The sequence below is a fragment of the Choloepus didactylus genome, chromosome 10 (assembly GCF_015220235.1).
Source record: "Choloepus didactylus isolate mChoDid1 chromosome 10, mChoDid1.pri, whole genome shotgun sequence".
NCBI lineage: Eukaryota > Metazoa > Chordata > Mammalia > Pilosa > Megalonychidae > Choloepus > Choloepus didactylus.
Window position 1 is genome coordinate 91992969 of NC_051316.1, and position 25240 is coordinate 92018208.

Here is a 25240-nt window from a genome sequence, read left to right on the forward strand (position 1 = left end):
GTAAGTGGCAGAGCCCAGTTTGAGGCCCACATGTCGTCAGCTCTCAGTTCTGCTCTTCTGGGCTTTGGTAAAGAATGTGGAGAAAAATAAGCCCCACTCCCAGTGTCCTGGAGGGGGTTGCCTCTGGGGAAGTCTCAGGTGATCTGGGGCACTCTGGGGCTGGGGTACTCCGGGACTGCGGTACCCCAGGGCTGGGGCACTCAGGGGCTGGAGTTCTCTGAGGCTAGGGTACTCCAGGGCTGGGACCTTCTAGGACTGGGGCTGTCTGGGGCTGGAGTTCTCTAGGGCTGGGGTACTCTGTGGCTGGGGCTCCCTGGGGCTGGGGCGCTCCCAGGCTGGGGTACTCTGGGGCTGTGGCCAGGACTTCTGTATGTCTTGCACTTCCCAAGACCCAGAAACCACCAATGGGGGGGTGGAGGAGAAAGGTCACTCTGAAGTGGCCACACATCCATCTGGGGGAGGACTTTGTGTATGTGTGTGGGGAGGGCTCAAGGTCAGCCTGAGGTCAGACCCTGTCCAGCTTAATTATTCATTAACCAGGCAAATGCAGCCATTGAGTTAATGAGCAGCACCTGGCTAGGGAGGGGATCGGGTGAGCAAATTCCTTTCTGAGGGAGGGCAGGGGCAGGGATACGTGACAATGAGCAGTTGGTGATAAAGTTCTTCATCCATCCATCCATTCATTCATTCATTCATTCACTCATTAGCTTCTTGCTCTGTGCCTATGAATGAGTAGGGCAGTGGAGATCCTGCTGGTAGGGGAACAGAGCAATAGAGACAAGGACAATCTAGTGTGGTCAGTGCTATTGCAGGGGCAGAACAGGATGGGGGGCCGAGGGAGCTCAGGGGAGGCCTCCAGGCCAGCATCAGTGAAGTCAGCAAAGGTGATTGGAGAGGGTGAGCTCCCAGAGGAGACCCGAAGGACTCGTGTGCTTGGACCACAACCCACTGGCTTGGTATGGCGTCAGGGGCACTGTCAATCTCTTAGCCCCTAACCGCCCTCCAGCTCAACTTCTGTAGCATTCCCTGCTCCTTAGAGATAGTGTCACCGTGTCTACTTCTATCCTTGCTTTCCTTTCACTGAGAGACAAGTTGAGGGGTTGCACCCCCTAAGCCCAGTGCCTGACTCTCAGGCAATATTTGTGGAATGAATAAAGAGGAAGGGGCTGAGTGTCCTGAAGAGCAGACTGGAGGAGGAAGCCATAGAGGACAGATTCCAGAGGGAGGGAGGGAGAGAGGACGGGGTCCAATGGGTGGAGGGCCTGAGGGCACGCCAGGTGGGGAGGCCCCAGGGAGAGTCTGGAGGTCTTCTCCCTGGCACAAACCCTCCCTGTGGGCATCTGAGCTGGGACCTGGGAGAGAACGCCCCGGAATTGGGGAAGTGATGAATACTAGGGCCCAGCTACAGATAGGAATTGGGAATAGAGGCTTGAGGACAGGAAGGGCGGTGGGAGGGCAAGGAAGGGGGTGGAAAGAGCTTGGTTCTCAGGGTGAGCAGAGGAAAGCAGCGAGGAGAGACAGAAAGAAAGGAAAAGAACAGACAGCACCAGAAGACTTTAGCTGAGCAAGGCAGGGTCCTGGCAGGGGGGCAAGGTGTCACCTGGGAAAGTGGGGGCCAACTTCCCAGCTGGGACATTTTAGAGGATACTGCAGGGGGAATCAATTGTTGGGAAGGGCCTAGGAGTTCTCAGGGGGGTGAAGAGTGGGGGGGGGGTAGGGGGCAGGTGCTTGTGTATGTGTGTTATATGTGCATATCATTTTGTGTGTCACTGGGTGTGTATTCCTGAGTATATCATTGTGGTTGCAACTGTGAGTGTTGCTGTGTCACTTTGTGTGTGTGGTTGGGTGTGTGTATGACTAGGAGTGGGTGCGGCTGGGGGGGTGTGTATGTGGCTGGGTGTGTGTGTGACTGGGTGTGTGTGTGGCTGGGTGTGTGTGTGGCTGGGTGTGTATATGACTATGTGTTTGTGTGGCTGGGTGTGTGGCTAGGTGTGTGTGTATGACTGTGTGTGTGGAGCTGGGGGTGTGTATGATGGGGGGTGTGGCTGTGTGTGGGGGTGGTTGTGTGTGTGGCTGGGTGTGTGTGCATGTGTGACTGGCAGTGTGTATGATGGGGGGTGGCTGTGTGTGTGGCTGGGGGTGTGGATGACTGGGGTGTGTGTGGCTGGGTGTGTGTATGATTGGGTGTGTGTATGACTGGGTGCATGTGTGGCTGGGGTGTGTGTGGCTGTGTGTGTGTGGCTGGGGTGTGTGTGGCTGTGTGTGTGTATGACTGAAGGTGTGTGTGGCTGGATGTATGACGGTGTGTGTATGACTGGGTGTGTGTGTGGCTGGGTGTGGGTGTGTGTATGACTGGGTGCGTGTGTGGCTGTGTGTGTGTATAACTGAAGGTGTGTGTGGCTGGGTATATGACTGGGTGCGTGTGTGGCTGGGTGTGTGTGTGTGGCTGGGTGTGTATGACTGGGTGTGTGTATGACTGGGTGTGTGTGTGGCTGGGTGTGGGTGTGTGTATGACTGGGTGCGTGTGTGGCTGGGGTGTGTGTGGCTGTGTGTGTATGACTGAAGGTGTGTGTGGCTGGGTGTATGACTGGGTGTGTGTATGACTGTGTGTGTGTGGCTGGGTGTGTGTGTGTGTATGACTGGGTGCGTGTGTGGCTGGGGTGTGTGTGACTGGGTGTGTGTGTGTGGCTGGGTGTGTATGACTGGGTGCATGTGTGGCTGGGGTGTGTGTGACTGGGTGTGTGTGGCTGTGTGTGTATGACGGAAGGTGTGTGTGGCTGGGTGTATGACTGGGTGTGTGTGTGGCTGTGTGTGTGTGGCTGTGCTCACAGGAGGGGGAAGCTCTGGAGGCTGGTTCTCCACGCTGGCGCCTGCTGGGTGGTCTGCTCCTTCCAGAAAGCCCCTACTCACTCCCGGGCCGAGGTCTTGACTGGAGCCTGCCTCCCCTCTCTGCATGCCTTCTGAAGTCTGAGGGCTGGACATCACTAGTGCCCCTCCCCTCCCTCATCTTTTCTTGCTCTGAGATTGAGGAGCCCTGGGGCAGAGGGAAGAGCTGGGCCCCCATAGACAGCTTCTGTCTCCTCATCGGCACCCACTTCAGGTCCCTATTGGAAGGCGCTGGATAAAGGTGGCTCTTACCGAAACCTGAAACCCCCACACTGGGCAGTTCGTGGTCCCTTATCCCAGCGTCTCCAAATTTGAGACCCACAGTCCCGCTGCTGGATGGATACAGGCAGGACCCCCGGCGGGTGGGGGCAAAGGGAGAAAGGAGCAAGTGGCCATTGCCCCCAAGCTGGCTTTAGCGCCCCTAAGCTGGCTTTAGCACCCCACGGCCTCTATCCTCCTCGGAGCAGCTCCCACCACTGAAGGAGCTCCTGAGCCCTCCTCACCGGCTGGGGTCCCAATCTCTGGGGCAGAATCTGGATCCTGTTGGGTGGGCTCAACACTGGGGCCCCCCAACCCCAGGCCAGAACCCCGGGAGAAGGCCAGGGGAGAGGGGCAGCGGCGTCTCCAGGGGCTCCGGCCCTGCCCCGCCCTAGCCGGGCCTGGAGACTGCACGGTGGTGGAAGCCGCGCCCCCAAACCCGCTCGGGGCTGCCCAGGTGGCGGCCGAAGCTATTCAGCGGCAGCCTCGGGCAGTCCCCTCTCCTCTCCCGACAAAGGCCGCGGCGTCGGCGGGAAGGGCGTGTTTGCTCGGCTCTCGGGAGTGGGGGGCAGGAAGCAGAATTTCAAAGCAGTTTCACCCTTTGTTACCCCCTTCCCGGCCCCACCCCCACGCCCCAGGCTGCATTCCAGAAGCCGAGGGGGTCCTGCCCTGGGAGAAATCCGCTTAACCGGAGGCTCAGGTTACAGCCGCGTGGCCGCCGGAGAGCCGGCCCTTCCAGCCCGACGAGAGGGCCGGCCGCGCGTCCCACCCTGGGTCCCCTCGCCCGCAGGCCCCGGGCCTCAGAGAGGAGGGGGAGGCAGCCGCGAGGAGCGGGGAGAGAAAGACGGAGGACCCACCCCCCGCCCCGCGACCCTCTCCTAGAAAAGACCGGCGAGGCGCGTTTTTGTTATTTTCCAGAAGGGGCGAGGAACTGTTGTTTTCTGTCCTGTGTCTCCAGGGGTCTGACCTCAGTCCAAAGCTTTCAGGGAAATTCCTGGTTTAGATGAGGTGGTAGGTGGTGAAATGAGACTCTTTCTTTCTGTGTATTTGCAGGTTAAACAGTATTTTATTTTTAGAACTTCATTGGGGTAGATTTACATACAGTAAAATCACTAAAGCGTACAGCTCCATGCCTTTTTACATTTGTGTACAGTCTGTGATTGGCCACCCTGAGCAAGATTTAGAACATTCCCATGGCCCCAGAAAATTCCACTGTGTCCCTTTCCATTCAGTATACCCACCCAATAACATAGATTAATTTTACCTTTTAACGTATCTAGATTCATTTGGATATTCTTAATTCTCCTTTGTGTCAGGCTTCCTTTGCTCAGCATATTTTTGGAATCCATCCATATATAGTTTCATGTATCACTGGCTGTTCTTTTCCATTGCTTAGTACTATTCCACTGTTTGGATAAATTTTCCTGCCAATGGCCAAATGGGTTGTTTTTAGTTTTGGACTACGGTGAATGAAGCTGCTGTGAACATCTGTGCACTTGTGTTTTTCTGAAGAAAGAGGGAGTTGATGTGACTTCTTTGTTCACACACACACACACACACACACACACACCTGCACCATTAGGAGCATACAGAGACACAGGGCCTTTGCACATGCTGTTCCCACTGCCTGGATGCTCCACCTTCTCACCTTGGCATGGGCAGCTCCTTTGGCTCCTTCTCATTGTTCAGATCTCGGCTTAAATGTCACCTTCCCAGATGTTCCCCACCCCTTGTGCCTGCTTTTGTTCCTCAGTTTTGTTTTTCTGCACTTATTGCTATTTGTTTTCCCTCTGAGGCCCCCACTGAAAGGGCCCTGCCCTCTGAAGGCAGCCACTTCTGCTCCACGTATCCCAGTGCCCAGCACAGGGCCTGGCATGAGGCAGTGCTCAGTTAAGTTTTGTAGATGCTTCTGTAGGCATTTGTGAGTGGGGACCTTGCTGTTCTCTGAAGTGCAAACCTCCCCCATGGGTTCTCCCCAGGGAGGCTGGAGAGGCTTCCTGCACAGGTGAACCTTGGCCCCAGAGGACAGCGTGTGCCAAGCAGGGGTGGGAGATGAGTGGGCCTGACTCAGAAACTTTCCTATCATGTAGCTAATGCTTTGCCAACAGTGTTGTGCTTCCAGCGTGAAGGGAGGGCAGCAAGGGCAGGGTCCAATCCTTGCCCCCCACTCCTGGCCCAGCTGCTAATCTTCCGTTTGTTTGATAAATTCAGTAAAGAAGGAAAGCCTACAGGCTGAAAGAGGAAGCCTGAAAACCATTGCTGTGGGTGATGGGGAGCCAGTGAGGGCTTAAGGCGGGGAGTGACATGGAGGTAACCAGCAGTGACAATCTAGCCTAGACTGGTAGAAAGAAGAGCTGGACTTGATCATTTCACCATCATCAGCCTACCAAGGGCTGGGGAATGGCAGCACTTATCATCCAAATGATGGAAGGAGGGGAGGTGCCTGTTTAAAATACTGAGATGGTTTGTGATTGGGACCCACTAATCTGCATTTAGTCAGCCATCCTGTATTAGTTTTCTGTGGCTGCTGTAATATATGACCACAAGCTTGGTGGCTTATACAATACGAATGCATTCGCTCATAGTTCTGATCACCAGAAGCCCAAACTGAGACTTACAGGGCTAAAATCAAGGTGTTAGCAGGGCGAGTTACTTCTAGAGGCCCTGGGGGAGAGTCCATTCCTTGCCTCTTCTGGCTTCAGGCAGCTGCCAGCATTCCTTGGCTTGTGGTTGCATCCCTCCAATTTTTGCTTCCGTGGCACGTCGCTTTCACTTCTGCATCAAATCTCCCTCTGCCTCTCTCTTATAAGGACACCTGTGATTACACTTAAGGGCCACTTGAATAATCCAGGAGAATCCTCCCTTCTTAAGAGCCTTAACTTAATCCCTGCTGCAAAGTTCCTTTTGTCATATAAGGGAACATTCACAGGTTCTAGGGATGAGGACCTGGGTATCTTTGGGAGACATTATTCAGCCCACCACACATCCTCCAGGGATTCTAATGTAGAGGGTCCAGATACTCCTTTCCAAGAAAACAGTCTGTGGGTTTGTTTGTTTATTTAACTGATGGCTACTTTCCCAGGATTCTCTTGGTTTAAAGAGATGGGACATCATTCATATTCACTTAACAAAGCTTTGTGGAGCACCTGTTCCACGCCAGGCCCTATGCTGGATGCTGAAGACACCAAGACGAGGTGGACCCAGCCCCTCACACCTTGAGCCAGTAGAGGGAGACATTAGGCTCCTGGCCCTCTTTTGGTCCTAAAGCCAATAACAGTCTTTGTAAAACAGGAACAAAATACCCTTTTTGATGTGTGTGGTGCCTCCCCAACACCCCTCCCAACCCTCCTCTGCTGTGGAGCAGGCACTGATCTAGAGGATATGCCAGCTCTAGGGATGGGCCTTGTTTTGTCTCAGTCGACTCTTTACTAGTTGATTGGCTGAGGAGCCCCAGTCTAATCCAACAGAGGATGGCACACACATCCCTTTTGTACCCCCAGGTTGGCCCAGCCAGAAGTGAAGGACTTTTGACCTAGGGCTGGGGTGGGGCGAGGCCCTGTCTTCCTCCTACTCGACTCAAGGAAGGATGCAGGCCCCCGCTCTTCCCTAAGGATTAGGCCTTCACAGAAACAGAGAAAACACCAGCTTCAAGGCCCACTTCACTTCACCCTCTGGGCTTCCTGTTATGTGAACCAAAACTTTCCTTATTGCTTAAGCCAGCCTGAGTCAGATTTCCTGTTACTTGCAGCCACACACACCCTCACTGATGCAATAAGGCAGCCACGTCATCCAGTTGGACTCCCAGGTGTGGCCCCGAAGGCAGTTCAGATTCCTTTCTTACCCTCTCTTCTGCAACATCCCCCTCTTGCCTATTTGTCATTCCCCAAACACACCTTCTGGCTGCCATCCCTTTGAGTCCTCCAGTTCTTTGCCCTTCAAGGTCTAGCTCAACTGTCAGCTCCTTCAGTACATCTTCTTAACCTCCCAGGGCAGAAAACTCACGAAGCTCGCAGTCTGAGCCCTCGCTGGGGCCAGGAACTGCTGGGGGCTTTACAACATGATCATCTAGAAAGAAAGGGCTAGTTTCACTCCTGTTTTACAGGTGAGAAGTTAGAAGTGAGCCAGCAAGTGTCCAGACATCAAACTCAAGGTCTGCCTGACTCCAAAGTCCACACTTGTAATTAACTACGGCACAGTATAGCCACCAACTGTGAGATTCTCCTTTCTCCTTGGCTCAGGATTTGGCTGCCCCTACCCCCAGGAGCATTTCTCAGGCTTGTTTCTCATTTCTCCTGCATCCCAGCCCAGGAGCACCGTAGGAGCTGAGTAAATTCTTGCTGAGGAAATGGGCCAAGTGGGCAGAACTCCTCCTTGCTACATCTTGATGGGCAAATGTGTATGGACTAGAGCTGCCTTGAGAGAAACACAAACGCCTGGTGCTGGGGGGAGGGGGTGGGAGCAAGGAGGGGGCATTGGGAAGTGCCAGCTACAGACCCAGCCCCTCACCACCATTCCTGCTTGTATCCTGCACAACAAAAAATCCTGCCTAATTTTGGCCAGGTTAAAAATCACGGCTACAGAAACACTCCGCTTAATCTGGTGAAAGCTACCATCGTTGAAGGCTTTCTGTGTGCCAAGACCTCTACTCAAGGCTCTGTGTCCTTGGCCTCACTGGACTGCAACCTCATGAGAGCTATGCTGTTTATTGTCCTTGTTACACAGAGGTGGGGTATCTGAGGCCCAGAGAGGGGAGGTGACAGAGACAGGATTAGAACTCAGCCTTTCTAGTCCTGACTGGAGCACTTTCCACGGCACATGGCTGTGGCCAGGAAGGGCCTGCCAAGGACCCTTTGGGCTTCAGAGGAGGAGAGGAGGAAAGGCAAACCTGGGCTCTGGGGACAGCTATGCCCATTCCTAGTGGGGTGACTCCAGGCAAGGAACTTCACTTTTCTGAGCCTCGGCTTCCTAATCTGTAAAATGGGTACAGTACTGGCATCCACCTCCAAAGGTTTTATGAGAACAGCAGAGCCTTTCCATCAGCTGTTTCCTCAGCTTGAGTTCTTCCCTGGCTCTTCAAGGAGCTGACTCCTCCTTACCCTTCCAGTCTCTGCTTAAATGCCGCCTCCTCGGGGATACCCTCCCTGACCACCCCATTCAAAGTAGTCCTCCTTTCTCATGCCCTGCTGGCTGGTTGCTATCTCATCAGCCTGGCCAGCTAATTTCATTCCCAGCCCTCAGCACAGGTTATCTTTGTCTGTTGGTTCTTTTCTCCATTAGACTGTGAGCTCCATGAGGAAGAGGGCCGTGTCTGCCTCCCTTGGTGGTATATCCCCAGCATCTGGCACAGTGCCTGGGAAGAAGGGGTGCTCAATAAACCCTTTCCCAAGGAATGAATGCATGAATGAAAGACAATGGACATTAAACATTTAGCACAATGCCTGGCACATGGTAAGCACCTAATAAATGTCAACTATTGTTCTGACTTCAAAACAAACACAGACTCAAATTTTGAACTTCTCTGCATCTTGATGGGCAATTTGAGATCCACTGCTTTAGAGTAAGCAGAGGGTGGGACAGTAGTCAGGGACAGTGGCAACCACGGCAACCATGGCAAGCATGTTTTGAGTGCTGTTTACCATGTTTGTAAGAACGGAATGGGGAAGGCTGTGCAGGCGTGGCACGTGCTGGGAGTGGGGAGGCTGGGGTGGAGGACAAGGAGGTGGCGGGCACCACGCCCAGCCTGGGTTGATTCACCTGTCATTCCCTGTCAAGCTTCTCCCCAGTCCCCTCCCAGTCAGGAGCATCTGGGAAGACAAACACTTGTGTGTTCATCTAATATGAGGGTCCTTGTCTAGTGTTCATGACCTGTCCCCAGGGCTTAGCGTGTACCTGGCACATAGTAAGTTTCAATAAATATTTGCTGAATAGATTAATTAATAAGATGCATGGGGGGGCATCCCTATGGTTGTGATTTTTAAGCTTCCTGAATTATCACTGACCTCCGTGAAAAACCCGTGAAAGCTCTGAATCCCTCCCCAGACAAATACACCCTAAATTTGACATGTAATTTCAGTGATTTTATGCCTGCCCCCTCCCCCCATTCAAGGTCATCCATAAAGCCCAGGTTAAGATCTCCGTTTCTGGGGGAGAGGAGGCCCCTGAGACCCTAGAGAAGATGTCACCAAAAAGGACATCAAGGAGCCCAACCTCCCTTCAACAGCGCTGCTGAAGAGTGGGGTGAATGAACCCTCGTTTCTTTTACTTTCTGCTTTCCAGGAGAAAGAAGGGAAGCGAGTGTGAGGCGATCTGGCAGGAGGTGGAGAGAGCGGGAAACACAGAGCCAGGAGGAGAGGGAAAAGAGGGGGCTGAGTCGGAGGGAGAAGACAAGAGACTCAGAGGGGAGAAGGCGGTGTGATGGAGAGGCTCGGTCCCTCGGAGGGAAGAGCCGGGCGGGTCGGGGCGAACAAAGAGCGAGCGCGCGGCGAGCGAGGCGCGGCGGCGCCGGGAGGGAGAGGGGCCGAGGCCGGCCGGCCGCCCGGGCTGTCTGATTTTCTGTCAGCCGCCGCTGATTAACGGGCCGCCTTCCAGCTCTGAGCGCGCCGCGCCGCGTTCCTGGCAACTGGGCCGCGCAGCTTCCTGGCGGAGGCGGGGCCTGCTGAAAGGTTACATTTGCACAAAGTGCCTCGGCGCAGCCGGCGCGGAGGGGCCGCGGGGAGGGGAGCCGGGGAGGGGAAAGGGGGGAGTGGGGTGGGGGAGGAGAGGCATGGGGGTGGGAGGGGGGCCGGCGCGGGGCCGCTGGCGAGACAGGCCGGGAGAGAGAGAAAAGGCTGCAGCTTTCGGCGCTGCTTGGGTAATGGAAAAATTCCTCTGGGGGCCGCGCAGAAAAATATCAGGTTACACGCCAGCAGCACACACGGCTTCTCCGAGGGGAGTCTCCTGCTGCCGCCCCGCCGGGCAGAGGGGGCGAGGGGGCTGGGCTCCTCAGCGCTCCCCAGTCCCTGCGCCCCAGCGGTCTGCGCGCCGCGGGCGGAGAGCGCCCCAGTACGAGCGCTGCGGCCCGTGCACCCCAGCCCGAGCGCCCAAGCGTGCGTCCCAGCCCCATGCACCCCAGCCCGAGCGTCTCTGTTCAGTATGCCCCTAGCCTGAGTGCTCCAGCCGGTGCTCTCTTGGGCGTCGCCACGCCTTCACAGCTCCCCTTCCCTACTCCGGAAGACAGGTGCAAGGTCCCCGCTCTCCTGGTGTCGGGTCCTCCCTGCTGGCTGTCCTCCTCTCCCCAAAACGGCCGGTGTGTGGCCAGGGCCAGGCCCTGCAGTGATGGCTGACCATCGGTCGCGTTCACTCTGACTTGGGACGAGGGGCTGCCACTTTGCGTCTGCCCTCTCCTTCCCTCCTGGCTCGCCGGGTCTGCCCAGCTCTCCTGGGATTGGGCTGATGCCTCAGGCACCCAATTACATGTTATAAACAGGGTCCCTCCGCCCTTCTTCATTGCGTCATTCCCTTGCTCCCAGACCTTCTACGGCTCCCTATTACTCCCAATGCATTCTAGTTTACACCCTTGGGTCCAGTCCAGCATGGTGGTGGTGGGAAAATGTCAGTTCTCCAACACCCTAGCCCCCCCCCCCCTCTGGTTGGGGCTGAGAGTTGAAGGGTACTTGGCTAGGCAGTTGTCTACCCTGTGGGTCTCCTTCCCCTTTCTCTCTGTCTCTCCCCCTCATTGAACTGGCTCTGTTGGTAAACACTATATTCATTCCATGCCATCTAGTTATCAACCAGGTTATGGTCTTGCACTGGGTCCTGGAGGGAGCCTGGGCTGAAAGAGAAACAGCCCTTAGAAAACTCAGGTCCTGGCAGGGTGAAGTGAGGAAGTTAAGAGCCGAATCCTAGAAACCAGTAGATTTGGATTTAAATTCTGCTCTTTTCCTTCCTAGACATGTGTACCCTTGGGCAAGTCACGCTTTGAACCTCAGTTTGCCCGACTTGTCAAATGGGGTTATAATAGCAGAAAGAGCCACCTCATGGGGTTTGGCTAGGAGGATTTTGGGAGATAACACCAGTAGCTCTTGGGCCAGTGCACAGTGGCACTCACAAATAGGAAACCTTATTACTATTAGGGCTATAAAATTAGCCCCCAATTAAGCAGAGTCCAGGGCATGGCAAGAGACTCTCAACTGAAGAAGCATAAAGGACTCAGGAGGCATGGGGGTCGGGGTGTGTGTGCTGGTGGGTGTATTATGGTGCTCGGGGTACAAACACCTGTAAAGGTCCAGGCTGGGCCAACCAAGGTCAAGGCTGCAGCTCTCCTTTAATTGTCCTCTAGACTCAGGAGGCTGTGACCCTGGGGGGCACCACCCTCTACCTGGCTGTGACAGGATTTTCTCTGAACCAGCAAAGCAGCAGTCAGGACATACTGCTGCCTCTCCTGGAGAGCTGGCCTTGAAGAACTCAGCCCAGGGGAGGGACAGACCAGGAAGGTACCCTTTGGAGACGAGTCAAGCCCTTGCAGAAGCTTTGACTGTAACTCGGCCCCTTGGGGTTCTAGACTGCTCAGAGAAAGGTCCAAAGGCAAATAAGGAGGGAGCAGGAGGGAGGGCTTAGGAGCAGCCTGTTCTCGTGGCTGCCTTTGTCTCACTCCCAGAGCCCTCAAGACCTAGTGGGGAATCAAGGCAGGTTCCACTCTGCCTCTGAGCAGGCAACTGCCAGCCAGTTGTGATTGCCCTGACCCCCGGAACCCTCAGCCAACCACAAAGTGACAGCTGGTACTGACCCAGCACTTTCCATGTGCCATGAGTTTGCCTGTATTGTCTCCCAGCAATCCTAGGAAATGGGTACCCCTTATGCTCATTTTTTACAGATGAGGAGACTGAGGGTCAGAGAGCTTAAGCCTGCTTGTCATACTTAGTCATGGATGAAGCTGGAACCCCAAACCAGCCTTGCCAGATACCAAGGTCTGAACTCTTAATTAGGTGATGTGAGCCACCTCCACGGAGGACCCAAGAAACCTTTGGCATAACCCGGTGTGTTGAGGTGAGTAGTCCACTTGGGCCAGATGCGAAGTTTTCTCTGGTAAATGTACCCATTTTATAGATGAGCTAGCAGGGGCTTTGTTTGGGTGACTTGCTCAAGGCCATGTTACTAAGGAGTGGAATCCATAAAAAAGCAAAGCTTTGCCGATCAGAGCTGAAAAGGGTCTCAGAACTCTTCTAATCCAAAGTTAATTTTCCACACAGGAAAACTGTGGCCCAAAGAGGGGAACCCAAGGAGGGGAAGCCACACATAGGCCCCTGACACCCCCTGAGGCATTTTTCCATCATCTTGGGCTGCATGCCCCTCCCCAGTCAAGGGCTGACCCTTAACCAGTGAGTTCCATTGAGCATTTGAGAGGAACAGAAGGGCTGTGTGCTCACCCAGAAGCTGATGAGAGAACTCCCCTGACCCCCCCACCCCGCGAAAAGGGTAGGCAGGTCCAGGGAGGAGCAGGGGACGAGGCAGCTTATGACAACCAAGGTCACAGCCTTCCAGATGCTCTCGATCCTTCTTCTGGACCAGAGATGCCCTGTCCTCCCTGGCCCTACAGAGGGGACAGTGGGGGCAGGACAGGGTTGGGGATGAGGGCTTTTGGGGCCCATGGGGATGAGGGCGCTTCCTTCTCATTAGGTGACCCTCGAGAACCAGGATAGAAGAAACCTCCTGAACCCTTCTTTTCTCCTCATTCTTTCCACTCCTCTTCTTCCCCATCTCTGCAGAGGCCCCTGAGGCCACAGCTTCTCAGTTTGGCATCTGAAAAATGTGGGAGCTGCTCACCTCTCCAGATCCTTCAGGGCAGGATGCTGGGAGTCCAGCTGTCTGTGATCCTAACGGTCTGAGTTCAACTAAAATGCACTCAGAAATCCTAATGTCCTTAACTCATTCTTTCTACCAAGATCGATTAGGTCCCTGGCAGGTGCCAGCAGCCTTCTGGGATGGCCTGGAGCGTTGCGGTGGATAGAGGGACCCACGCCTGCTGCACGTAGCTCCCGTCGGAAGGTCTAGATAACACAGTCTAAGAGTCAGATAGTATGAGTCTCTGAGAGCCTTATTCACAGAACAGTGGTTCTATTTCAGGATGGAGGAAGGAGGAAAGAAGGGGTGTGGAAAGAGGCGGGGTCACACAAGGGCACTGATTTTAATGTTTGCTTTTAGTGGATTTAATCTTCTTGGATCTATCACACCTATGATTATGAATGTCTTAAAATACCACTGCTAATAGAATAATAGCACTTGTCTCTTTCAGCAGGCCATTCATCCAAGCATCTCAAATGCTCCGTGAACATTAATTAATTAAGCCCCAATTAAATAGTTATCATTGACTGAAAATATATTTACTGCAGTGCATTCAACTGGCTACTGGTTTACTGATTGTGGCTTAACACCTGCCATCATTGTACTTCAAAGACATGATGTGGAAGCATTAGAAAATCAGACAATTCTCTGGTGATGCACACAGGGTGGCTGGGGACACTGTGTGCTCAAGGACATTGCTTCTAAGGATACTGATGGGCCCTCAGGTTGTGTCCATTCTCTGTCCTATTGCTTCTTTCCATGCTGGGAGCTTACTAAGAGGGTCCATGTATGCCAGACTTTCAGAAGAAAAGTTGTAGGTCTAGACTCACAATGTGAGTCCTCCCCTTTTCATTTCTCATTTGAAAAGTGAATGGGTCCCTAAAGTTCCTTTAGACTCCAACATTTGATAACCTCTGGAGTCTCTTCTATATAGCTCCTAAAGGGCTCCTTTTCTCAGCCTTCCAGAAGAGACATTCTCCCCCTCAAGGGAGAGCTGCTTGGCCAAGTTCTATATTGGCATTGGGGTTGGGGTGGTGTCAAGATGTACAAGGGATTCTGATTTAGCAATGATAGCTACCCTATACTGAGCAAGGGCCTGCTGGGTGTCAGGCAGGGGCTGAGTGCTCTGCATTAAATCTTCTCAAGAGCTCTGGGAGGTGGAGAAATAATCAGATATGTCTTAGATTCCAGCACAAAGGGGAGGCAAATATTAGTCATCTGAAATTCCTCACCAACACTTCCCCAGGGCACTGGGGGGTCTGGGAATTTTCCGGCAGGCCTGGAGGTCTGAGACCCTCTGGCCATCCGAGAGCACAACAGCAGGCAGCAACAGGATTGCCAGCCCAGGAGTTGGGCCAATGTGGCACAAGGAAAGGAAGAAGTCAACGGGATGACCTAGTGGTGAGGGATCGTATGGAGGTGTTTGAGAAGCAGAAAGAGAGGGGGAAAGTTTGTTTTTAGCAGCGGCCACAGATGTGGAATTGTGAAGAGCATATACATACAGGGGAGTCCTAGGACCCCTTTCTTTGGGAATACAGTGTGAGACACTGTGACGCTCCTTAAAGATATGCATTATTCCACAAGGCTTCTATTTCTTGAAAATGACTGGGACATGTGATACCCCCGCTTGTATTGGGGTTACACAAATGATAGAAACCCAGTTGAATTCACTGAAGAAAAAGAGGGGAACTTATTAGCTCACATGTGAAAACAAACAGCAACAAGGGCAGGAATGGAGCAGACCTTGGTGAACACTGAGATGTGAGATTCAAGTGCTTCCAGGTTTCTGGCTGTTCCGGCTGTGTCTTTCTGTCTCTAAGAAATAGCTCAGTCTGATTCTCTTCTACCGCTTATGAGGTTTCTTTGGAAAGAAGGAGAGTGGAGAAGAGTGTTTTTTAAAAGTACTGATTGATTTTCTTTAATGGTGATTGTTTTATTTAGATCTTCTCTTCTTGACTAAACTTTGATCACTTATATTTTTTTAGAGATTCTCTATTTCATATATGTTTTCATATATAGTAGCATAAAGTTGCTCATAGTATTCTCTGATGATTTTTGACACTTCTACGGCATCTCTAGTTTCATCCTCCTTTCATTCTTAGTGTTATATAATTGTGCCTTTTTTCTTTATTTCTTGATTAATCTTGCTAGATGTTTGTCTATTTTATTTAAAAAAAAACAGGTTTGGCTTTGTTGACCATTTTTGTAATTGTTGTTTTCCTTTTCATTTATGCTTTATCTTTATTGTTTACTTCCATTTTTTTAAAAAAGCTGCTTTGGTTGATTGGAAGCTTTACGCACGTATGTTTAAGTTGTTCTGGTTTTGGAATAAGGGCACTTAAAGCTATATATTTCACTATAAATGTCATCTTAGTTGCACTCTACAAATTATGTGTTGTGTTTTTTTATCCTTGGTACCAAATATTTCGTAATTCCTGTTGTGATTTCTGTTGATGTCTTTGAGGGGGCTCCGTAAATAACTTCCTTTCCCCTCCTGGGTTCTGAACTAACCGGGAGATAATCAGAGGGGCAAAATGAATTTTTTTAACTGATAAAGATAAGATTGGAGGATGAGAGTGGGGATGGCAGCCAAATGGGCTTCCTAATACTGAAAATGGGGATTTGGCAGGCAGACAACACCTTGTCACTCTGATGTTGGGGGTGGTAGGTGGGCGAGCAGAAAAACAACCACTGCTTGTGGACAGCTGCCTCCAAAGAAGAGAAAGGGAGTTGGTGAGTCACGCAGGCCCATTCTATTTTTCCCTCATTTACCAATCTCCCTCTCTGGGGCAGAGCATGTAAAGGGCGTAGGAGTGTCACACTACTTCTGCTCCCTCCATGTGGAAGGAAACATCAGAGGTAGGAAAGAAATGTTCCTCCAATAATTTTAGGCGTGTATGTTCAATTTTCAAAGATATAATTGTGCATTATTTTTTAAAATCTGCCTTGTTGTTTAATTCTAATTTCATTGCATTGTGGGTAGAGAATGTGGTCTGCTTTATATCCAGTCTGAAATTTGTTTATGTTTTCACGTGTGACCCAACTCAAGGTCAATTTTTATAAATGTTCCATGTGTGCTTGAAGATCATGTGTATTCTCTGTTGGTGCAGCGCACATAGATTCTTACGGGGTTCTGTATGTACTCACCAGATCAGACTTGTTAATTAGGTTGTTTAAATCTTCCATATCCTGTTTAAATTGTCTCTGCTTGCTATATTAGTTTCTGTGGAGTATTAAAACCCCCTACTATGTTTGTGAATTTCTCAATTTTTCCAAGTAATTCTGACAGTGTTTGCTCTACTTATTTCAAGACCATGTTGTTAGGTATAAGACACATAATTGTTGGCTCTTTTTGGTGGATTGTTCTTTTTATCATGCTATAGTGTCTCTCTTTGTTCCTATTAATGTTTTTCTTTTTGGACTTAGGTCTATGTTGTATGGTATTAATATTACTATACTTGCTTTTATAGTATTTGCCTGGTATATCTTTTTTGCATTCTTTTATTTTACAGCCGTTTGCCTTTTCTTTTGCTTTAGGGCATCTCTCCTACCCAACAGTATTGCATTTTGTTTTGTTTTGTTTTGTTTTGATCTGACATGACAGTCTCTGTCTTTTAAGAGATTAATGAAATCAATTTACATTTATAATGATTGTCGATATATTTAGACTTACTCCTACCAATTTATTTTGGTTTTCTATTTACCCTGCCTTTTAAAATTATGATTTCTCATGCCCTGCCATCTATTGAAGTTATACAGTTTTCTTTATTCCCTTTGCTTCTCTGATGGTTTGGAAACTGTAGATGTATTTCTTTTGTTTTACTGGTTGTTTACTGTTGTTTTATTGCTTTTAAATCTTTAACACTGATACCGAAATTTTTTAAACTGCTATTTTCCTAACAAAGTCTAACTCATTGTTGTCCAACAGAAATATAAGTAAGTCACATGTGTAATTAAAAATTTTCTAGTACCCACATTTAAAAAGTAAAAGGAAACATGTGAAACTAATTTTAATAATATATCTTGTTTAACACAATGTATAAAATATTTTCATTTCAAAATGTAATCAATATAAAACTATTGATTTTATAGTAATCAAAAAATATTAATGAAATATTTTATATATTTTTCATGCCCAATCTTCAAATCCAGTGTGTGTTATTTTAAACTCACAGCACATTTCAGTTTGTACCAACCACATTTCAAGTGCTCAATAGCCACACGTGGTTTGTGGCTGTTATATTGGTTTGCAGATGTCTAAATTATTTGGTACCTCTGTACTCCTCCAGGGTAAAACAAGCACTTGAGCATTTTTCCACTATCCATTGAATACCTCCTCCCCTCTCCCTTGTTATTTTTTTTGAACATAAGTTTTATTGAAGTATAATTTACATACAGTAAAATGTACTCCTTTTATATGTTCATTTAAATGAAATTTGACAATTGAATATACCCATGTAACTGCCACAGTAACAAAGATAAGAAACTGCTGGTTTTTGCTTTCTTTCATTCTAGATTAGTTTCCATTTTGATAAAATCTAATTTATTGATTTTTTCTTTTATGGTGTCAAATTTAAGAACTCTTTGCTTAACTCAAGATCACTAATATTTCCTTGATGTTTTCTTCTAAAAGTTTTATAGTTTTACACTCTACATTTAGTCCTATGGTCATTTTTGAATTAATTTTTGTATAACACGTGAGATAAGGGTTGAGGTTCCTTTTTTTGCATATTGTTCCAGCCCATTTGTTGGGGGTAGAACCTCTATTCTTTCTTAATTAAATTGCCTTTGCACATTTGTCAAAAATCAGTTTGCCCAATTTAACTTGTACAGTTTGTTCAAATACCATAATTACATGGAACTTTGAATAGGAAGTGAGACATGGTAGGTTTGCATAGGTTAGTGTGAAATAGCAACACATCCCAAAGTAATTTGGGCAGAGAATAAAAATATATATGCAGGCTCCCCTGAGGAGCTGGGAGAAAATGAGGAGGTGTTGGACTTCCTCACCTGGATTGTTGCTGATGTTCTCACAAACAGTTGGGACTGATGACTTGATATGCTGAGCCCTCTGTCTTGGGGCTTGCCCCTATGAAGCTTGTTACTGAAAAGGAGAGGCTAAACCTGCTTATAATTGTGCCTAAGAGTCTCCCCCTGAGTACCTCTTTGTTGCTCAAATGTGGCCTCTCTCTCTCTAGCTAAGCCAACTCAGCAGGTGAACTCACTGCCCTACCCCCTACGTGGGACCCAACTCCCAGGGGTGTAAATCTCCCTGGCAATGCAGGATATGACTCCCAAGGATGAATCTGGACCTGGCATCGTGGGATTCTTGACCAAAAGGGGGATGCGAAATGAAATGAAATAAAGCTTCAGTGGCTGAGAGATTTCAAATAGAGTGAAGAGGTCACTCTGGTGGACATTCTTACACACTATATAGATAATGGTTTTTAGGTTTTAATGTATTGAAATAGCTAGAAGTAAATACCAGAAACTATCAAACTCCAACCTAGTAGCCTTGACTCTTGAAGATGATTGTATAACAATGTAGCTTACAAGGAGTGACAGTGTGATTGTGAAAACCTTGTGGATTGCACTCCCTTTATCCAGTGTTTGGATGGTTAAATAGAAAAATGGGGACAAAAACTAAATGAAAAATAGGGTGGGATGGGGGGATGATTTGGGTGTTCTTTTTTACTTTTATTTTTTATTCTTATTTTTACTTTTTCTGGTATAAGGAAAATGTTCAAAAAATAGATTGGGGTGATGAATGCACAACTATATGATGGTACTGTGAACAGTTGATTGTACACCATGGATGATTGTATGGTATGTGAATATATCTCAATAAAACTGAATTTAAAATAATAAATAAATAAATTATACATGCATAATCTTAAAAAAAATCAGTTTGCCATATTTGTATGGGTCTCATGGATTCTCTACTCTGCTCTTCTGATCTGTGTCTATCCCTTCACCAGTACCATCGTGTCCCAATTACTATAGCTTTATAGTAAATCTGGAAATCAGGTGGAGTGAGTCCTCCACCTTTGTTCTTCTTTTTCAAAATTAATTTGGCTGTTTTATTTCCTTTGTCTTTCCACATGCATTTTAGAATCAGCTTGTTGATTTGTACAGGAAAACTTGTTGGGATTTTGTTCTGGCTGCTCTCCAGGCCTGGTGGGCTCTCCTTTCACCACCAGCTTGAGGATTCCCATTGTCTTTACTCTATGTTGGATTTCCTTGATCCCACCTTAACTTCTTTTTTAGTTTATACCCTTGTTTTGGTGGAGCACATCCTCTAGTAAGAAAAAGGGTGCATGGAAGATAAATTTTTTGAGTCTGTTCATTTCTGAAAATATCTTTATTCTACTCTTGCATTTGATTGATAGTTTGGTTGGGTATAGCAGTCCAAATTGGAAATATTTTTCCTTTGGGATTTTGAAGGCATTTGCTCCATTGTGTCTAGCTTCAATGTTGATATTGAAAAGTCTGAAGCCATTCTGATTCTTGATACTTTGTATAAAACCTGACTTTTCCCTCTCTGGAAGCTTGTATCATCTTCCACTTGTTCCCAGTGATCTGAAATTTAACAACGATGTGTCTTAGCCTGTAAATATTGTCATCCATTTTTTTGGACACTGGGTGAGTATTTACAATCTGGAAACTCTTTATCTTTTATTTCAGAGAATTTTTCTTGAATAATTTCTTTGGTGATTTGCACCCCACCCCCAGCCTATTTTATTTGTTCTTTCTGGGACTTTTCCCTCTTATGCTTTGTTTTTGCTTTGCTTTCTGGGATATTTCCTTATCTTCAACTTATCTTCCAGCCCTTCTACTCAGCTTTTAATTTGTGCTACCTAAGAGATATTTCTTGTTCTCAGAATGTTCCTGTATAAGTAACATCCTCTTCTTATTTAATGCATGCTGTATCGCTTATAGTTTGATGATATTAATGATAATTTTTTTTTTGCATTTTCTTCTCCATATCGTCTGTTCCCTCTAAGTTTCTTCTTGTCTATTTGATATTGTTTGTCTCTGTGTTAGAGGCTTTCCGTGTGTGCCTGGTGATCCTTGACTTCTGCACCCGGAGGCTGCCTGGAAGCTGGATGCTCAGAGTTGGTTGGCACCAAGGACCTCCCTGTAGGGTGACCTGGCAGATCTTTCTCATTGGGCAATACTGGTATCAGTGCCTTTAGGTCTTTTCTCTTGGGCTTCTCAGATTTCCCAGAGAATTATCTTTGGATCTCCTTCCTCGAGGTTCATAATAAGTCTGGCTGCCAATTGAGTCGCCATAGTTGGTATGAAGACCTTCACTTACTTCCCCTGCCCTTGGCTGGACCTGCTCTTCTCTGGTCCCAAAACCCTAGGTTTCACCTGCCCTCTCCAGAGAATAAACCTGGTTGGGCAAGGTAGAGGCGGCCGCCTTGGGGGAGGGGATCTTGGGCTCTACCTGCTCTTTAAACAGTCTTTCTACGAATCCCCTCTGGTTTAGTCTGCTCACCTCTGCTGCCTCAATCCCCGAGCCTTTGGGGGTTCTGTTTGTTTCTAGACTTTCCTTGCTGCCAGTTTAGGACTCAGAGTTTTGCATCCACTGAGTTGGCTCCCACTCATCTCTCTGCTTTCCAATTTCAAAATTTAGTGTCTGTTGTCTCATATCTCATTTACTCTGTCATTGTGGAATTTTAAAAATTCCTCTTCTTCCCTTTTTGAAGGATTTTCAGGAGGGAGCATAGGTAAATGCTTGTGTTTACTCTGCTGGCTGTTCTTTTTTCATTATCTCTAATTCTTTTGGCTATTTCCTCAAACTTCTTTGTCTTTTGTCTTTTTACTTACAGCTATTTTGTGACCTCTGTCTCTTGTTCTATCATCTGGGGTTCTTGGGGATCAGTCCTACTGTTTGTTTTGCCTTTGGTTCTCCTTCGTGGGTGCTTTTTTAATTTTTTTTTTCTGTTGGGGACCTCTGTGGGAACTCTGGGCCCTCCAGTGAGCATTTGTACTTGCTTCTGCCTGGTGCTCCCGGATGTCACCAGCCAAGGACCCCTTTTTGAGTTATTCTTGCATTGGGAGTCCCCAGACCACATGGGTAGCAGGGCAGTGTAAATTTAAATCCCAACCCCCTTGAGGCTAAATCCATGGTTACAAATTCTCAGAGCAGCCTTGTTTTCCCAACCTTAACCCAGGCTGTGGAAAAACACACCTCTTGGTGATCTGCTTGGGCAGTGTGTTTTTTTAAATCCTCGTCTACCTTTTCACTGAGAATATAACTCTGAAGAGTCTGGTTTGAGGGTGAGCCTTATTTACAACTCCCACTTTGTATACCCCAAAGCCTCCTTTCTTGTCCCCCAGTAGGGGCTGTAAAATCCAATCCCCAGGCTGCTGAGATCAGCAACCCCAGCCCTGCCCAAGCCCACCCAGCTCCAGCACCAGCCCTGCTCTGGTTTTCAGCTCCTTTGTTTTTGTCCCTGTAGAGTCCCTCCCTTTCTTGCAAGCTCAGCCATGCATTTAAAAGGATGTTTGTTATATTTTAGCCACCATTTCCAAGTAGTATTTGTAGCAGGAGGGTTTGGGGCTGTCTAATCCATGGTATAGCTGGGAATGGAAGTTCTGTTTTGTTTTGTTTTTTTAATTTTTTTTTTCTCTTCTCTATATTCCCCAGAGCAGAACATCAGTAGAAGCCTAGTGAATATTAGGTGAATGGAATCGAATCGCCCCATTTCCACCTGCTTGGCGATTTTATACAGGCCCCAGCTAGCCTCCACATCAGGGTTCCTCCTGCATCCTGCTGTTTGGAGCAAGAGTCTCAGAGAACAGAGGACCTTGTCTGTCCCCTCTGGAACCTGGCATTCCAGACTCTTCCTGGGCTGGATTCAACCTACCTTGGGTACCAGTTTCATGGGCAGCCGGTGCCGGGCATCCTGCTCTCCGGCCACACGCTTGATCACATACACCATCACACCTCTCTTTGCACTTGGTGTTCCACTGCTTGGCACGCCCTCACCCAGGCTGAATGTGTGCCCAAGCGCTTTGCACAGACCTCTCCGGCAGCACCTGAGAAGCTTCCCTGTGGCTGTTGGCGGCTGCGCGCCTCTCCACTGAACATGCACTCCCCGGGGGCAACGCTGAGTTGCTTTTCTCCCTGTATCGCCAACCAACTTACGATAACAAGCGTGAACATCCTAGATGCTCCATAACTGTGGGTCTAATGTGTACATGAGCAAGCTGACATTCCCAAAGAACTAGCTGTAAGCACCTATTTTGTTTGGACTTTACAAAATTAAAGCAGCTGTCACAGCCCCGTTACTAAACCCGGCCTTACTTTCTCTCCCAAGTGCAGACACCAGACACTGGCCTTATAGAAGCAGAACCATCCCCTGACATTTTCATAGGGAGGTGGCAGGCCATCTGGGTTAAAATTGACTCTAATTAGCCCTCCTTAGAGCTGCCCTGCTCTCTGCCTGGGGGGGGGGGGGGTAGGGGGTGGAAGGAAGGAAGGGAGCAGGTTTTTGACAGGGGAGAGAGCTGACTCTGCTGTGACATGCTAAAAAAGGGCAGACAGCGGCTTCTCACTGACTCCTTCCCCAGCCCCTTCCCTACCCTTCTTCAGGGTGGGTGGGGGTTCCGGGCTCCAAGTTTGGGAAGAGAGATCTGTTTCCACCAGGGGAATGGGTATGTGTCTCCCTAAACCTGTGCCGCCCCCCATCTCCACTCCACCTCCTCCAAGAGCACAGGGATGCATTTTCAGCAACTTTGTCTCTGTGAGTCCCTTGGCTGCCAGGGCCAAGGTCAGCATGACCAGTTCACAGTGAATTTACAAAGCGCTTTCCCTCTGCGGTCCCCCTCTGGTGAAGACACACTGGGAAGGAATTGCTATCCTCACCTTCCAGAGGATCAGAGGGAGACTAGGAGGAGGGAAGGGACTTACCCAAGGTCACATGGCTGGTGTGATAAGGCAGCCACCTGTTGCTACGAGGCCCTGAAATGTGGCTAATGTGAATGACATGTGCTGGATGTGTAAAATACACCCCAGATTTCAAAGACTCAGTATGAAAACAAGACTGTAAAACATCTCATTAAAATTTCTTAGTATTTGTTACATGTAGCGATGATAATGTTTTTGCTATATTGCAGGGTTAAATACAAATATTAAAATGGGTTCCAGCGGGTTTTTTTTTTCTCTCTGTTTTAAAGTAGCTATTAGAAAATTTACAATTATGTATGTGGCTTGCATTTGTGCCTCACCTTCTGTGGCTGTTGGCCAGTGATGGGCTAGAATGTGGGCCTGGAGACTCCAAAGCAGACCTCTCTCCACATAGGGCTGACAGCCGCCACGGGATCTGCCCACCCGGGGACAGACAGGACAGGGCCATGGGGTTTAGACCTCAGCTCCATAGCTTATGAGCATCTGACCTTCTGTTCTAGTTTGCTAATGCTGCCTTTTCGCAAAACACCAGAAACAGATCGGCTTTTATAAAGGGGGTTTATTTGGTTACACAGTTACAGTGTTAGGGCCATAAAGTGTCCAAGGTAACACATCAGCAATCGGGTACCATTACTGGAGGATGGCCAATGGTGTCTGGAAAACCTCTGTTAGCTGGGAAGGCACGTGGCTGGCGTCTGCTCCAAAGTTCTGGTTTCAAAATGGCTTTCTCCCACGAAGTCCCTCTCTCAGCTTCTGTGCATTCTTCAAAGTGTCCCTCTTGGCTGTAGCAAGCCCGCTCCTTCTGTCTGAGCTTATATAGTGCTCCAATAAACTAATCAAGGCCCATGCTGAGTGGGCGGGGCCACACCTCCACCGAAATTATCCAATGAAAGATCTTGCCCACAGCTGAGTGATCACATCTCCATGGAAACATCCAATCAAAAGTCTCCAACCCAATCAACACCAATAGTTTCCTGCCCACACAAAACTGCATCAAATATAATGGCATTTTGGAGTCATAATGCATCCAAACCAGCACACCTTCCCTTGGAGAAGGCCCTGCCCTCAGAGCCCCATTTTCCTCCTCCTTAAATGGGTAGAGCTCTGCCCACGGGGGCAGGGGCTGGTTGTGAGGATTCCAGGAGATAATGAATTTGAGGGTGCTCAACCACGCCCAGCCCGGGCACCCCTCCTTACTCTCGCCTCTGCCCCCAGGCTGTGGGGGCCGGGAGGGCCAGACCCTGCCTCCCTGCCCGGGGCAGGAGGCCAAGAATTCCAGGTTGAAAGGATGAGTGGATGAGTGCCTGCTCAACCTCACTTAACACTGGCTTACAAATGAAATAGTCCATTCTGACTGTGAAGACGACCTCAGCAGACACGGCTGATACAATCACATGCCCGGGTCACACAGCCATGGGCATAACCAGACTTTGAGAATTGCCCCCGTCCCAATTTGGGATCTTCTGAAAACAGAGCCTAAGTTAGGGACTTGGGGGTGACCACCAGAGGCAGGAGAGTGAGGGAGGGGAAGAGGAGGCACAGTGGAAGTGGGTGTTGCTGCAGCTGCTGCTGTGGGCGTGGCAAGGCTCCATTCCTCCAAGAGCTCTAGAGCCTGCAGAATGACTTCCAGAATTGACTTCCGGAAGGTGGGAGGCTTTGCATCTACCCCCGGCTCCTGTCTTCCTGTAGAAGGTTGCTCTGGAGACTCTCCCTCCCCCACACTTCTGGGTTGTGCTGGTGATTTCAAGAGGCCTTGGGAAAAGTCTCGAGGCAGATTTGCTTGACATGGCATGCTTGTCAGCCAGAACTGTCCACCACATTGCAGCTGAAATCAGAGGTGGGCTGAGGGCATGGGATGTGGCACAAAAAGTGTCTGCTACCGCCTCCACAAGTTTTGGAACCAAGAAGAATCCATAATTGATGCAACAAATAGACAAAGATCAGTAACTGAACTTAAGGGCTGTGGCATAGTGAGTGATGAGTTATGGGCAATCTCTAGAAAGCTAGCAGAAACTGTGTTTTTCATTTGTTCATTCATTCATTTCCTGTGTCAGGCACCAGTCTGTTCGAAAAAAGAAGACAGAATCAAGGAAGCGGGGAAGGATGTCATTATATCAACCAAGTGGAACCTGTCCTAATTCATAAGTTAGTAAGTCACTTGCAAGCTTTAGCCCTTTAATTTTCATTGGTGCTGATGCTGGATTGACAGCATAACAGAAAGCCCTGGAAGAGGGTTCAGCTTCTGCCCTGAGTCAAAGAGGACTTAGAAATCCACTCACCCACCCATCCTGCCATCCTGCATTCATTCACCCAGCAGCCTCGGAAGGCCTACTCAGTGCGTGGCTCTGTGCCAGGCCT

The 25240-nt window shown here is 49.0% G+C and overlaps 2 long non-coding RNA genes across 2 annotated transcripts in view; one reads left to right on the plus strand and one right to left on the minus strand.

Annotated features, from left to right (window-relative positions):
* Nucleotides 1-9531: 9531 nt before the first annotated feature.
* Nucleotides 9532-22377, plus strand: LOC119504889. The gene is made up of 3 exons (XR_005210649.1): nt 9532-9806; nt 11996-12168; nt 21620-22377. It is a non-coding gene; the product is annotated as an uncharacterized LOC119504889 (long non-coding RNA).
* Nucleotides 22378-24926: 2549 nt separating this feature from the next.
* The window catches only part of LOC119505527, a 33339-nt gene continuing 33025 nt past the window's right edge, over nt 24927-25240 (minus strand). Inside the window, exon 3 of the long non-coding RNA XR_005210754.1 lies at nt 24927-24944. This is a non-coding gene — a long non-coding RNA (uncharacterized LOC119505527). The remainder of the gene's footprint in view (nt 24945-25240) is intronic.